This window comes from Ostrinia furnacalis, unplaced genomic scaffold, assembly GCF_004193835.3.
Source record: "Ostrinia furnacalis isolate ACB-3 unplaced genomic scaffold, ASM419383v2 OfSCF1172, whole genome shotgun sequence".
NCBI lineage: Eukaryota > Metazoa > Arthropoda > Insecta > Lepidoptera > Crambidae > Ostrinia > Ostrinia furnacalis.
The window spans coordinates 309,707-327,261 of NW_021131411.1; the positions used below are offsets into that span (position 1 = coordinate 309,707).

The following is a 17,555-nucleotide window of genomic DNA, read 5'->3' on the forward strand; positions in this document are numbered from 1 at the left end:
TTTTAGTCCGGCAATTCCAAATCACGTAGGCGAAAGAAACGCGTAAACCGATGCGATAGCGCCGCGCTCTCTCTGAATTTCAAAATGCCCAAATTTAAAAAAAAGTCCGGTAAATATATTAATAAAAAAAGTTAGACACATTTTTATTTGTCAATCAAACAAGTAATAAATTACGATGCGTTGAAGTTCCGCGTGACGTCACAAAGAGCTACACTAAGCACCTTGACGTCACGATCCTCTTCTATTGAACTTTGGCACTCTCTTACTTTTTACCCAGGAAACACTTGGTAAATAAGGACTGAAATCACCAAAAAATATTAAGGATATTTAGGTGAAACAATCTGTCGTGTCGTGAGAGTTCTAAACGTCACGTACGAGTATAATAATTTTATTATTGTACTTAGTTTCATCTCTCTCACCTCAAATGCAGCGAGATTGCATGTGCAATAAATTCTAATTATTATTCTTGACAATAAAAAGTTCTCGACTCAGATAATTTGAAGTCTTAATCATAATAATTGTATGCAAATGTCGACGCAACTATAATTTAAGAATTAAATATTTTCTGTTTACGCACTTTAAGATTTTATTGTCACGTTTTTCAAAATACAGGTATTTAATAATCAGATAGAATAAGTCTTAGAGATAATTTAAGCTTAAAATTCTATTTAAACATAAGTTTTAAGCTTGAATCAAAAGCTTTGAGTTTTTATTTCAATTTAATAACATTCTAAAAGCTCTACCTTGTATGTAATCTCAGGGTAGTACAATTCAAGGTTTAAAATCACATCTTTTGAATAACTGACAGTTGCTATTTATTATCAAACATGATAAGATTACTGTTTTCTTAAGTCAAATAGGTGTATAGGCATAAATTAATGCAAATTGAAAAGCTTTCAACAATAAAATTATCAATTCAGCTTTGTATTCCTTTGTTAAATTAATCATTTGTCTATTGAGTTTCGACGTGTTTATGAATTTATTCAAAGGCATTTATGGTTTATGTATCAAAGCCAGGCCTATTTTGTATACAATGGAATACGAATGTGGCATATACCTACTCATATAATTTATCAAAAACTGGTGTATAATTTGTTCCGTTAGAATGTCGATATGTGCATATTTTATTAAAAAAAAATTTTTGAATTCTAGCAGCAGGTGTGGCTTATAAAACATCTGCAAATGCGTAGGTTTAATAAATTAATTACTATTATGTTTTATTATCATCGATAAATATCGAAAAATGCAAATAATGTCAGAATCTACAAACTCATTATTCAGGAAAATACTGAAATATTACACACACGACTAATAAATAAACATCTAAACAAACAGGCGGTATATTATGTGCATTATCATATAATAGTTTATTTACTTATGTTATGACATTTAATAACAGCTGTGGCCACATCGAGGAAGCGAATCGATGTTAAGTTACTTGCATTTTGTTTAATGAAGTGTAAACAAACAAGACTTGTTTGCTTTCGTAATTTCGATAAAATTGGGAGCTGTTACCAGTATTGTGGCTTAACTGATACTACAAAATCCCTAGTAAGACTAAACGTAAACATGCTTATTTGTAAAAGGTAAAATAAACACTGAAACTATCAATTTACTATCAAGACGCTGTGTTGCTTTGTAAATCCTGGTGCTAACTTATCATTCAGATAGGTATCTGCAATTTTAATGCTTTTCCATCATGCTTGGAGATAGAAGTAAAGACGAGTTGGAGGTTCTTGGGTTCTATACTCAGTTGATGGCAGTGGCAGTGGGCGGGGCACATAGCTCGTAGAGACGATGGCCGTTGGGGCATGAAAGTTCTCGAGTGGCGACCACGGGCTGGAAGACGTAGCGTGGGCAGTCCTCCTACTAGGTGGACCGACGATCTGGTAAAGGTCGCGGGAAGAGCCTAGATGCGGGCAGCGCAGGACCGTTCATTATGGAAAACCTTGGAAACGAACGAACAAACTCAGTTGATGAAACCTGATTGACTGTAAAGTTTTCCTTGCTTTTGGAAGGCACGTTTATGGATGAAAAATATCCAGCTCGAGCAGTTAGCCAGTGATCAACATTCACGGACTGCTCTTGCAGTCATAGTAAAAGCTAATGTCCAGCAGTGAAATAAAGCTAATGGATTTTTTAATTCTTCACATTCCACTCAAACACTAAACGTGAAGTAAAATACAATCGAATACATCTGTGTTCATTCAACCAACGATGCTGCGTGCGTGTTAAGCTACCTCTATGTTTGCGTTGCGCTGTCTTATTAATCTTATTATTAACAAGTTCAATGAATTGCTCTTAAGTTTATGTTATTCGTTAAACATTCTTATTATTTTCTATTTGTTTATTGAGTTTTACCTGCAATAGGTAATACTTAGAATAAACATTTTAATCGCGTGGTTCACTTGTGTCTGTGGTTAAAAGTTTTCTGAAATAGATTTATAAAGATCAGCCTGTGTCAAAAATCTATAGAATCTAACTATCACACAAGACTCATTCACCACAGTACCTACTATTCGTAGATAACTTGACACCCCTTGGAGACATAGGTATTCTTGAACCATTCGAATTCGCAGTCAAAAGTACTTACTACATTTATGAATACCTATAACTATAATCAAATTGGAATTCTAATAACAAAAAATTTGCCGGGTTAGGATGTAGTAATTATAAATCGACGATTTTAACCGACAAATGTATGGGATTATCTTACAAAATCGATAAAACGCCTCGAAAAAAGTTTATCGTGGCGCGCATCCTAGGCCTAATGGTGTCTTTAACCTGTCACCATCGTCGTTAAACTCACTCTCTTTCGCCCATTGTCGCCGATTCACACGGGCATCTTATAGAAACTGACTCGGTAATCCACTTCGTGACTGCATTCAATAGAACTGGATCATTTTTATGCAACGACAATTAATATTGCATTGCGTAACGTTTAAAATCAATGGGTAATGGCGATGCTATTTCCTTTCCCTTTTATTTTTAGGTTGGTACTGTCTTTACTTACCTGTAAGTTGGTATCGTGGAATCGTTTTCGAGTTAGTCGTCAAATCCACTAAAGCCTATACATAATGAGGGCTATCGTTTTTATACTTATCAGTTGGCACCCCTGGCGATTGACAGGACCTTACTCTACAGTGGCGCCATCTTGATGAGTGCAAATACGATAGTCCTCCTACCACTTTCGCGCTCACCAGTTGGTGCCACTGTCTTCGCTACTAGCAAGTGACAGGACCTTACTCTACAGTGGCGCTAACTGGTGAGCGCTAAAACGATAGCCCTCATTACGTACATATAACATGAAAACCGGCATTTATTATAACATGAATAGGTACATTTTTAGAGAACTGCTCCCGTCAGGGGGTTTAATACATATCGGGAAGAAAGACAGTTTATTTTTATACTATAAGAAGATACTTATAATGTTTGGGTTGTTTCGATTTCCGCGTTATTAATCAAAGTAGGCATTTTTTTTATTTTAAGTTTAGTGCTTTTATTATGATAATGGCCTACCATAACTAATGATTTCATTTTATTTTTGATTTTATTTTATGGCATATAAACCGTAAAAGAGCTTTAGATAACATCAAAAATGCGTTACCGTTTTATGTGAATTCTATGCAAACATATATCAATATTTTCAACCCATTAATTTCCATGCCAATGCCATACATTTTATCTAAGATTTTAGCCAAAACATAAACCCATAAAGTTTAATACATTTATATGATAATTCACATCGATTAGGCATTCAAATGCCATACATAGAGCCGTTATGGGCCGACGACCTTATACCAGATTGATTGCTATTTTTTGGATTTTTTCTCTCTTTCTCTTTACATGTAGGAACGTTATAAATCTCGTCGCATGCGCAGGATGTTTACATTTCTTTGTCAACACGCCAAATTAGCATTTACATTATTAGCTAGCTGTTGACAAATATGCGCTAGTTGAAAAACTAACAGTATCTTTTATCTTTTAATGTTGATTTATCGCCATTTTTATTCAAAGTAAACTCTTGCGAATGTTTATGTATATTTCCACAAGTAGGTAGCGTTTTAGTTTTACATTATCAACACTTAAAATCCCACTACTGAACATAGGCATACCTGATAGAATACTTATGAAAGCAGCTCTTGGTTTTTTGCATCCATCATCTTCCCTCAACCCTTACTACCTCAATTACAGCACTGACGTGCTGACTTTGCAAAAAATCGTTTAGACTGCTAGCATAGTAAGGCTAGATTGCACCATCTTTCTTTAATTAAAACAAAATCAAAAATCTTTCATACTCCTTACAAAAAACGTCGGTTATCGTTATAGTTACGTTTAAAGTTAGATGGTGCAACTTAGCACTTTTGCTGACTAATAATTTAAGTTAATGTGCACTCGTTAACTTAAGTTCTAAAAGTCAGACACGTCATATTTATCCTAAGCTAACTGCAGTAGGTAGCAACAGACCTGTGAGAACCGCAAGAGTCCTTCGGTTTCCTACCACACAATAACTGACATGCATCGGTTGAGATGTAATTTATAGCATTTGCTTGCACACGCCCACTTGTGCTTAGATTAATTGCAAACGGGTCACGAATATGATAGATAGATAGATAGATAAAACGTTTAAAACGTTTATTTGCATAACAGAAACACACATTACAAACAGGAAGTACCAAAAATATAAATATCGATGCAACTTTGACGTTTAGCATGTAGGTGTACGTCATCCATTTTGGCATAATACTTTAAGTACAAAGACGATGAAGGTCGCTGCCAACCCGCCAACCTGGAAGTCATTGGGAGAGGCATAAGCTCAACTCAGTAGATCTCCTGTCTCTGAAATGATGCATGATGATTAAGATAGGAGTATAGATAGTTTCATCCACGAAGAAGCGCCCCACCATTCTTTTGCTAACCTTTGAGTGTTATCGGTACACGCTAAATTATCCATGAGTGCACACGCACACTACAATAATATGACGCTCGGATTGCTCGGATCAAACTTCCCGCACCCCACACTTCCCTCGACCAAAAATTGGTGGGGAGCGTCTTCGTGGATGAAACGATATTTCAAATACCTAATATTTACATCAACGAAACACATAATAAATTAACACATATGTAATATTTTGCACACATTCACTGAATGTGTTGAGTAGCCAGTGAAACTTTCTTTCAGCCATAACTCTTATCTTACCAAATACCACACCACCTTTGTTCTCAGTGAAAACACGAATTATTGCTTTTAACTCTCTTTATTTATAGTCTTTTATGTTGTAAGCATCTGTTTTGATATTTTATAAATGTTGTATTTGTATGCTGTGGTCTAGTGAACACACTCAGACCAAGAGTTCCTAGGTTCTATTTGCTAACAGAGGCAAAATTTTCTGCTTGGTTTGGTTGATGGTAGAGCCTACCACCATATATCTTATCGAAGTCTGTCGTCATAACAACAATTTGAACTGTGAACTATTTCGGCAGCTGGAGATATTCAATTTCTCAGAGGTGTAGGATTTTTGATGTAAGTGCTTCCACCTTCGACCTTACTATTATTTTCCATCAAATGAGGTTCAGTCCAAGAGTTTCCAAGATGTGGCTTAAATGTGTACCAAGCCTACAGTCTGTAGTAAGAGCAAAATTAATCGCTCAACAACAAGCATTGCTCCTATAATTTTCATCCCCAACGGCCGGGTGACACCGATCCACAAACAATTGTCAGTTAATCACCGATTAACTCGATAATGGCCGTCACTTGAGACTTAATTGAAAGTTATGGACGCACGCCAGTGGTTTAAGCACTGACATGATGTAGCGACTAACAAGGTGAAGCTGACGGCATGTGAAACGAAGTTAAGTAACCAAGAAATAATTTACAGCGACTATAAAGTGATTTCGCGTGTATTCATTAACCTATAACTACGTCTCTACTATGATACGACATCATTTTTTTCTGTTTGATTTGTGATTGTATTATTAGCATACAATTTCAATTATCTCAATACACACTTTCTTAAATACATAAACGAGACCAATAAATGTAGGTATGTACCTACTGGGGTTACATTGGTCCGATTTAGATGATATCCTTATGGAAAGACAGTGGTGAATGCTTTTAACGTTGCCTGGCCTATGCTAATTATTAAACTCTCTACAAAACTGATGTATGATTATTGAAATATCCTGAAAATTTCACGTAAAGTTCTTTACTCTTTCATATTATGCCATTATTACAATATGTATAGTTTTATTTTAATGCGTACATTTAGTATCTGTAAACATTATTAATAAATTATTAAAGAGCCAATTTGTATAAAAACTGTAATCAATACTTAAATCTATTGTAACTTAATTTTTAATTGCTTAAACAAGTAAATTATACAAACTAATGCTCGATTATCTAAAGAACTAAAGATTAAAGACATAAACATTGATCTGGAAGAAATGATGTATTCTTACGTGATATCAATTATATCATATTAAATGCGTGCGCGGACGAGCGATGTACTCTTGCGCATTGGTACACGCAGGCGCGCGTCAATCATACTATTTTATTACAGCCATCTGAAGAATTATAATCACTCGATCTTTACTGTACATTATTGTTGGAAAATAGCACTTATTTCAAGTGCACAAGATGCTACCTGTTTATCTTAAAAAGCTGTTATCCGTACCGTAAAATAAACATTTATTTATTGTAGATGCAATAGTTATGCATTTAATTTAAGTTGTGTGTTTAGTTATAATTAAAACAAAACACTTTAGTTTTCATGAAAATAATTATGAAGATTTTTTATCACTAACTTTATTTAAATTGGAAATGTAGCATGTCTTAGGATTACCACTATGCATACAATAATATACATAATAAAATATGAATATGTATAAATAAAACAATTCCCGGTTATTACGCGTACATTCCGGTTTGGTGGGGTTTCACGATTTCTATTATTGTTAACGTCTAAGTAAATACTATAATTATAATGTTTATTACCCTGTTTTTAATTTACGCAAGCATAAATAATGCATAATTTACATTTATTTTGCTGTTAAAACACACGCAGGTTTTAAGAGAGAACTCTAAGCTCTTAGGCTGGGTTAAACCATCATACTTTAACTTGGACAAACGTCAAAAATCAGTCAAACTCCAAACAAAAAACACCGGTTATCGTCAAAGTTAGGTGGTGCAACTCAGCCTTAGTGTAGATACCTATTGAAGTTAAAGGAACTCTTTTTTTTCAATGGAACTCATTGTTTAAAATGTGTTTACAAAAGCAAGAAATACACTATGAGAATAAACAAAATCTACATGGGAAAGCAAACAAACATTGAAAATTTTCAGAAACGAATTGTTCAACATCTGGAATCAAATCTAGAACCCATTGTATTCAAGTCGATTCAGGGCCCACCTCTTCTATGTTTTTCTTCTTCGTCGCTACACTTGGCAAAGTGGTTGTGGTCGCCACAACTAGTTTGGTGGCAAGCTTCACAATCCGTCGCCATCCCGCATTGCAACCTTTTTTGTACACTCAATATAAATGCAATAGGTACAATGTTAACAGCACTGTTGTGTCCCGTCAGTTAGAGGTAAGATAGCCAGTTACTGTTCCCCCGTGGTTGAGGATTCCGGGTGAAGCTCGGCTTCCACCTTCGGCCTGATCATCACTTACCATCAGGTAAGATATAGGCCAAGAGCTTCCTTGTTGTGGATAAAAAAAAACTCATGGAATGGAAATAGATGAGCCATTAAAGAAGTGTTAATCGTTAACCCATTCAGGAAACTTAGCAACAGCAACTTTGTATCAACAAAAAAGCCTTTGTTTGCACAAGACGACAAGGAAGTCTGATTGAGACGCCCCCTCTTATTATCGCCACCGCAAATCTGATGACGAATGTCTCAGTAGTTGGATGTTAACCGCCGGTTAAGCTCTAACCGCAGGTTATAGCATCCGCTGGTATAGAAAGTGGCAACCCTTGTTTTATTATTATTTATGTCATCATTGAAATGTTTAATTACAAATATAAAATTATTATATGGGTATTATCTATAAACGAGAAAATATAAGTACTTAAATAAATATCCTTGGAATTTTATAGGAAAGTCTGAAAGTCTTGTCTGTGAAAGCTCTGAAAGTACAATAGGTATGATTAAAAATCCAACTGTATCTCTTTAATTAATAATGTACTGTAGAAGTACTAATAACAGACTACCACATTGTTTATAATAATATGCTATTTAAAAGTAGGTACGTAATAATGACTGTTTAAACCTAGATTTATGTACTACTTTAATAAAACTAAAAAAATGCGTCTAAAGTTCAAAAGTACTATTTTTTAAAGTGTCCATTAAGATTATTAAACCTAGATTTCAAAGTACTACAAAAAAAGCGTCTAAACTAAACTACTTTAACAAACAATCACCTCTCCAAAGACGCACGACAACGCGTGGTAACATTGCCCTCTAAAGAAGATAAAAAACTAAAAAACCATTGTGTTGTTAAATCAAAGTGAAAGTTACGTGTCGTGACGTAATTCGCGCAACGATTTGATAACGTTATTTCTATTATGTGCAAAATAACGGCACAGTTGGATGCTAGTTCAGTAGTCTTGGCTGGTTTGGCCTATGCGACAGCGCACTTTGGGCGACAAAACGTGGCGACAGACGCGGCCACAAAACCATGCGCGCATCATTTCATATTATTAGCTTGTCGTCGTTACATGTCGCGGAGTCGCAACTACAGTTATTATAATGAAATGACGCGCGCATTCGTTTTGTCGCCGGGTTCTGTCGCCCAATGTGCGCTGTCGCTATCGGAATCCACTGCTGGAGGTATGCCTTCATCAAGAAACGTTACAAAGTAGGATCTCCTGCCTTGTTCATCCAGTCGCTGCCAGTAATTTTTCTTTCTTTTCTACTTAGTTTGTTAAAGAGGTTCAAAAACAGTTAATTTTGTACGGGTTGAGTTTGATGTTAATATGGCCAATATACTAAAAGTTAAGGCGTTCATGAATCATGTCTAATTTATCTACATAGGTAATATCACGTAAATAATTTATTGAGTTAGATTCTAATACCCAGACCCCAGAGTTTTGGTCTTAAAGTTGATCATTAGGTTCTTTCTAATGAATTTTAACTTGTAAAAGCTGCCAAATTGCATTAAACTTTCGCTAACTCGTGATCCTATTGTATCTTTGTACATTGGCAATTGATAACGGTTACATTTCTACTTTTATTTGAGACTTTATCTTTTGATTGTGCACTAAATTAAATGTTAGTCTAAGACATTATCAAGTTGTGAGAAATCTGAAAGGAAAGTGAAAATACTGGAATGGGTTTACTGCCGTGAAAGTAATTACAACTGAAACGTTAGTAAACTTGTAGGTTAGTTAAGTAAGTTAATCGTTGCCAGTAGTATTTAGCCTAGTAACATTTATTCGGCATTTGAGAATTATGTTTTCGTGAGAAATGCCTATATCAATGAGTGTTTGGCGGAAAAAAACGCTTTTAAGCAAAATGGCGATCGCTAAGCGGTAAGCGCTCTCACTGCTAAAAAATGAATGAAAAACGTGACTAAATATTAGTTAGCAAATGTGTCCTCGCCGAAAACTGCCGTAGCCTAGATCGCCATATTTTTGCTTACAAGCGTTTTTCCCGCCAAACACACATTTTTTCCGACAAAATTGATCGGCTATCGCTTCATAAAAATGTGTTCCAGTTACATCAGCGTTGATTTATTCTATCAGTGTTATATTATTCGTGTTTTTCATCGTTGATGTTCGTTTCACAACACATTACGGCTGCAGTGATGTTATTGTGGTGCATAATACAGCAGTTCTGTGCGTAAATAGACGTTTGTAGAAACAGATACGTTTAATTGTGACTTTAATGGCGTTTTCTAACGCACAAGTCTAAATCTTGGAGCAGGGTTGTCTCTTCAAAAGTTTGGGTCCAAGAGAAAATAGTCGTAATAATATTCAAGACACCTGTGACGAAGCTTTTTCTTGATTGTGATAATTATGCTACAATACTAAAGTAAGTAGATTGAAGTCATATAAACAAGTCCTATTGTAAATGTTTTCATATTAAGCGAGAAGTGCGTTATGTAACAAAATTAAGTATTAAATATTCGATATCAGCAGAATCTTGGTGACAACCCTAACTNAAGCTAACTGCAGTAGGTAGCAACAGACCTGTGAGAACCGCAAGAGTCCTTCGGTTTCCTACCACACAATAACTGACATGCATCGGTTGAGATGTTATTTATAGCGTTTACTTGCACACGCCCACTTGTGCTTAGATTAATTGCAAACGGGTCACGAATATCGATGCCACTTTGATGTTTAGCATGTAATACGTATCATCGTTCGTCATTTCAGCCAAATGACGTCCACTGCTGGACAAAGGCCTCCCCCAAGGTTTTCCACAATGAACGGTCCTGCGCTACCCGCATCCAGGTTCTTCCCGCGACCTTTACCAGATCGTCGGTCCATCTCGTAGGAGGCCTGCCCACGCGACGTCTTCCAGCCCGTGTTCGCCAATCGAGGACTTTTCTGCCCCAACGGCCATCGTCTCTGCGAGCTATGTGCCCCGCGTGTGTATGTGTGTGAGCGAGCTTGTAGGTGTACGTCATCAATTTTGGCATAGGAATACTACTTTAAGTACAATGAGGAATCAGGCCGCTACCAACCCGCCTATCTGGAAATCATTGGGGAGGCTTATGCTCAGAAGTGGACTTCCTGTGCCTGAAATGATGCACTATGATGATGATATAAGTGTTACAACAAGTGATTGCGTTCATTTCTATTTCAAATATTTACGTCAACTAAACATAATAAATTAACAGATATTTTTGCACACATTCTCTGAATGTGTTGAGTAGCCAGTGAAACTTTCTTTAACTCTATCTTACCACACCACCTTTGTTCTTAGTGAAAACACGAAATATTGCTTTTACCTCTCTTTATTTATGGTCTTTTATTTGTAAGCATCTGTTTTGATATTTATAAATGTTGTATTTGTATGCTGTGGTCTAGTGATAAGACCATACTCAGACCAAGAATTCCCGGATTCAATTCTCGAACAGGGGAAACATTTTTTGGTTGGTTTGGCTAGTGGTAGAGCCTGGCTAACTGCCACCATCTTATCGAAATCTGACTTCATAACAACAATTTTAACTGTGAACTATTGCGACAGCTGGAGATATTAAATTTCTCAGAGGTGTAGGATTTTTGATGAAGTGATTCCACCTTCGACCTTACTATTAATTTCCATCAAATGAGGTTCAGTCCAAGAGTTTCCAAGATGTGGCTTAAATGTGTAGCAAGCCTACAGTCTGTTGTAAGAGCAAAATTAATCGCTCAACAACAAGCATTGCTCCTATAATTTTCATCCCCAACGGCCGGGTGACACCGATCCACAAACAATTGTCACTTAATCACCGATTAACTCGATAATGGCCGTCACTTGGGACATAATTGAAAGTTATGGACGCACGCCAGTGGTTTAAGCACTGACATGATGTAGCGACTAACAAGGTGAAGCTGACGGCATGTGAAACGAAGATAAGTAACCAAGAAATAATTTACAGCGACTATAAAGTGATTTCGCGTGTATTCATTAACCTATAACTACGTCTCTACTATGATACGACATCATTTTTTTCTGTTTGATTTGTGATTCTATTATTAGCATACAATTTCAATTATCTCAATACATACTTTCTTAAATACATAAACAAGACCAATAAATGTAGGTATGTAGTACCTACTGGAGTTACATGGGTCCGATTTATAAATGATATCCTTAAGGAAAGACAATGGTTAATGCCTTTAACGTCGCCTGGCCTATGGTAATTATTAAACTATCTACAAAATTGATGCATGATTATTGAATTATCCTGAAAATTTCACGCAATGATCTTTACTCATTCTAGTCATTATTACAATTTGTATAGTTTTATTTTAATGCGTACTGTTACACCNCCTTAGGGTTGTCAATTGCCATCAGCATACTAGTTACAGCATAACAGTTAGCTGTTATGCTGTAACTAGTATGCTGATGGCAAATAAATCTAACGTTAAGCAGTATCGTTGCTAAGTATCACTTACACATTAACAGTCCTTTGAAGATGTAATTATTTCAAGCATAACGGCCTCAACGTGAAATATGATAAGTCATTATTCTCACTTTTTAATCTTCGAGAATAACACTTGTCTCAATCATTTGAGTAAGACATGTGATAGTTCAGAATCCCCATTTCACATCCACTGAGATGAAAGTAGAATAATAATGGCTATTATAAACAAATACAAAATTATTATGAAGTTGTCATATAAAGTCATTATAACATCAAAATGTCGTGATATTAAACTAGCGTGGGATACAACATTTTAAATAGTTTACCTACTATTATTATGTGTGGTTTTACAGTAAATTTATTGAAATATATGATGCAGTTTTTTAATGTTAAGTGTTGTAACTTCTTTTTAAGTTACCAAAACAATTATTTTTTCAGTTGGAAAAGTGGAGCCTACACTAAATAATTACAAAACTTATTTATTACAATGACCACTTTGGTTATTGAAGAGTAAATAAGTAATTAAGGTAGCTGCTTAAAAAATATTACACCAATTAAAAAAATAAATACCTACTCGTTTTGATCAAAAGATTTATTTATTTGTTATCGCACCCTGTATTGTATTATAATAATAATATGTATGTTTGTTTATTTTGAGTAAAATACTCTCATTGTATTTAATTACCGTATTGAGATTTAAATAATGCAACGCGAAAGTTAAAAAAGTAATTTAAAACGCTCTGATCCTAAATTTAAAATAAATGACACAATAGAACAAATTAAAGTTTGAAAGCAGTAAAATAAGGGATTGAAATGTCAATAAATGCAACAGGCCAAAGGTGGGGCAATGTAGCGGGCAGCTATGGGAAGATGACTAGGTACATAGCGTCAGAAAACCAAATGTACATAGTGGTGTTAAACCTTATTCACAGGCAACTGCAATAATTATTTTAGAAACAACAAACGTTTTTTTTTATTGTATATCGTCAAATTACGTAAAATTCACTAAGATAATCGAAAAAATAAGTAAACGCACTTTCTTTGTTGTAAATACAATATGTAACAAAAACACCGTCCGATCCGAAAGGGTCATAAAGTAGCTTTAACAACATTACCAAAACAAGTATCAAAATTACGTAATTAATAAAAACAATTTTTTTATCGATTTTTAAAGTCAATAAGTTTAGCAATGATTTACCCTACAACGGGGAAATTTTCAAAAAGCGTTAACACTCTGTCGCCGCGCGGCTTTTTTTAAGACGCTGGGGGTCATGACCTTATGACGTCGCTACGCGTGCCGGCGCATCTCTACCCCTCCCGCGTACCCTCTACCCTGTACTATTACTTATTCTGTGCCTCTACACCGCCGTTCGGATTGCCATGTAAGCTATTTTATTTTTGTAAATTTTGTATTTATTTTTCATGGGGTATTTTTTTTATAATATTTTATGAAAATTATTACACAAATGGAATCTTAACTCGATACCTATTAACACCTTAATGGATCGGACGGTGTTTCCGTTACATATTGTATATTAATTGTTAGCAAAAATATGCAAATATTTTAATTGAAGTCATAACCTACTTAAAAATAAAGTTATTTTAAACACTTTCACGTTAATGTGTGAATGAAATTAGTAATTTAAAACAATAATCTTTTTGCTTAACCCTGTCATCTTGTCAAAGAATGTCGCATGTTTTTGTTATTTTATAATCTGTATTGTAATGGCTCCTAAACGTCAAAGTTGAACGAACTTTTGAAGTAGGTAAATATAGACAACATCAAACAACCGTTTTATTCAAATTAGCACTTAGCACGTTCTACGCACAGGGATAATAACCTCAAGTTATACAGGGTGTTTGGCGCATCGTGTGCCAAAATGATTTGGCGGATAGAATGGGTCATTTCCTATATTTTCAGCCCCCATAACACGTTCCATGTCAGGCGGCTACTTTTATATTAAGTTTTTTAGTAATNCCCTAACTGTTATGCTGTAACTAGTATGCTGATGGCAAATAAATCTAACGTTAAGCAGTATCGTTGCTAAGTATCACTTACACATTAACAGTCCTTTGAAGATGTAATTATTTCAAGCATAACGGCCTCAACATGAAATGTTATAAGTCATTATTCTCACTTTTTAATCTTCGAGAGTAACACTTGTCTCAATCATTTGAGTAAGACATGTGATAGTTCAGAATCCCCATTTCACATCCACTGAGATGAAAGTAGAATAATAATGGCTATTATAAACAAATACAAAATTATTATGAAGTTGTCATATAAAGTCATTATAACATCAAAATGTCGTGATATTAAACTAGCGTGGGATACAACATTTTAAATAGTTTACCTACTATTATTATCTGTGGTTTTACAGTAAATTTATTAAAATATATGATGCAGTTTTTTAATGTTAAGTGTTGTAACTTCTTTCTATGTTACCAAAACAATTATTTTTTTAGTTGGAAAATTTGGAGTCTGTGAGACCAACTCAATAATTCTCTCTCTCAACTCAATAAATACAAAACTTATTTATTACAATGAACACTTTGGTAATTGAAGAGTAAACAAGTAATTAGATAGCTAGTTTAAAAAATATTACACCAAAATAAAAAAATAAATACTCGTTTTGATAAAACGAACGATCTCAAAAGATTTATTTATTTGTTTTTGCACTCTGTATTGCATTACAGATTTGTATATTGCTTTTTAATTTGAGTAAAATACTTTCATTGCATTTAAATTGCCGTATTGAGATTAAAATAATAGTTTAAATGTAGTTTAAAGTATTGAGATTGAAATAATGCAACGAGAAAGTTTAAAAAGGTAATTAAAAACGATCTCATCTTAGACTAAATTGAAAATAAATGACACAATAGAACAAATTAAAGTTTGAAAGCAGTAAAATAAGGGATTGAAATGTCAATAACTGCAACAGGCCAAAGGTGGGCCTCTTGTACTAGCTCTGTTGCAATGTTCCGCTACAGCTATGGGAAGATAGCTACATAGAGTCAGAAAAACAAATGTATACAGCGATGTTACACCTTATTTTTAGGTAACTGTAATTACTTTAAAAAATAAACAATAAAAGTTTTTTTTTATTGTAGTGCGCCAAAGTACGTAAAATACACTAAGATAATCGAAAAAATAAGTAAACGCACTTCTTTTGTTGTAAAATATTAATTGTTAGCAAAAATATGCAAATATTTTAATTTAACTCACGACCTACTTTAAAATAAAATTATTTTAAGCACTTTCACCTTAATGTGTGAATGAACTTAGTAATTTAAAACAATAATCTTTTTGCTTAACCCTGTCATCTTGTCAAAGAATGTCGCATGTTTTTGTTATTTTATAATCTGTATTGTAATGGCTCCTAAACGTCAAAGTTGAACGAACTTTTAAAGTAGGTAAATATAGACAACATCAAACAACCGTTTTATTCAAATTAGCACTTAGCACATTTTACGCACACGTATAATAACCTCAAGTTGTATAATTTAAATTGTTATTATGTCTATTTGCGTGTCTATAATTCAATTATACAATTTATTTATTAAATAACACGCACATAATAAAAATTATGCACAGCTAATAAGCGTTAATTAGGCTGTATTTAAAAATAACTAATACTTAAGTAGAGATAATAAACGTAGTAATATTTCGTGAATTCTCAATCTCTCTCTCAATCTAAATGACGATACCTTAGCAAGACAGCATCCTTAGAACCTGTAGAGCGCATTATACATGTGTAATTTATAGTTTGTTGTAGCATACATAAAATATTGCAATGTTTGTCGTCAACTTTTATTAAATTCTCGATACAACTCGTCAGTCTGTATCATAGGTTTCAAAGTTTGATAATTTTGCGGCAAAATGTGACTATCCCCATTTCTCTTGGACGAATAAACCACTGGACATGAAACCCTCTAAGAATCATATGGAAACACGTTCAACCAATTTTTGCGGGGGGAGAGGTATGACAATTGTCAAATAATGACATTTAGTGCTGGAAATAATCGTTAATTTTTTTGTCGATAATTATGTGAATGAACGAGTGAATGAATGAACCTAATGAGATAAAATTAATCATGCGTTGGATATCTTTATGAACAAATTATTTAAATAATTAATGAATTGGATTGATTTAGTTAGACATAATATGCAACAAAGTCAAGTTAGTTACACCATATACAACTAAAGAACGGCAGGACAGATTTTGAAATTGGGATATTGTGTAAGAAGTTCTATAAGCAGTACCATCCCTCTTATGTATTGATTGCCGCATTGCAAAGTTCTTGCAAACCAATTTTATTTTTGGTGAGTACCTACCTATGTCTTGGCTGGATGATGCTTACGAATACGGTAGTGTGAGTAAAAAACTTTAATATTTGTGTTGTGTACTATACAGGGTGTCCCAAAATTAGCACGTCACGCTGACACCAGAGGTAAATGAGCTTAAGACGCAAATAAAATTGGTCATATCTTAAAACTTATGAAAGTTTTCTATGGGCATATTTTATGTTTCTATGTCAAAATAAATATGTAGGGTTGAGGGGGGGGGGAGATAGGGGGGGGGGGAACCGTTGGTACATTTTACANTAGAGTCAATGCACTAATTTAGGGAATTTGTGAAGTTGTTGTTATTATTTAAACAAGATTAGTATACCGTTTGAATGGGGATAGACTAGAGAAGTTTTGATAAAATCCGAAGATCGCTATCTCTTTTAAAAAAAATGTTATAACCATGTAAACTTAAATGTTCAGTCCATTTTTAACTTTTCGGAAAAGTTCAAAGCTGAATTAAAAAAAAACTAGATGATATTTGCCAGTAACTTTAGATTTGATGCAACCCTATATCAATGCACGTCAAAACAAAATATTTACTTTGAGGCTACGCTTAGTAGTTTTTTTTAAATCGAAATTAAATGATGCGATTTGGGTATTTTGGTGAAATTACTAAAAAACTTAATATAAAAGTAGCCGCCTGACATGGAACGTGTTATGGGGGCTGAAAATATAGGAAATGACCCATTCTATCCGCCAAATCATTTTGGCACACGATGCGCCAAACACCCTGTATAATTTAAATTGTTATTATGTCTATTTGCGTGTCTATAATTCAATTATACAATTGATTTATTAAATAACACACACATAATAAAAAATATGCACAGTTTACAAGCATTAGGCTGTATCTAAAAATAATTAATTCTTAAGTAGAGATAATAAACGTAGTAAGTATTATTTCGTGAATTTGTTTCAATCTAGTTGACGATACCTATGCATAGCAAGACTGCAACCTTAGGACCTGTAAAATATTGCAATGTTTGTTTGTCCTAAACTTTTTTTGAATTCTCGACACGTCAGTCTGTTTCATAAGTTTCAAAGCTCTCTGATAATTTTGCGGCAAAATGTGACTATCCCCATTTCTCAATGATGACATAATGATTCAGTAAAAAAGTTCATTGAAC

The 17,555-nt window shown here is 34.2% G+C and overlaps 1 protein-coding gene across 3 annotated transcripts in view; it reads left to right on the forward strand.

Annotated features, from left to right (window-relative positions):
- Positions 1-17,555, forward strand: part of LOC114351665 (alpha-N-acetylgalactosaminidase) — a 93,124-nt gene that overhangs the window by 50,448 nt on the left and 25,121 nt on the right. The window lies entirely within an intron of this gene.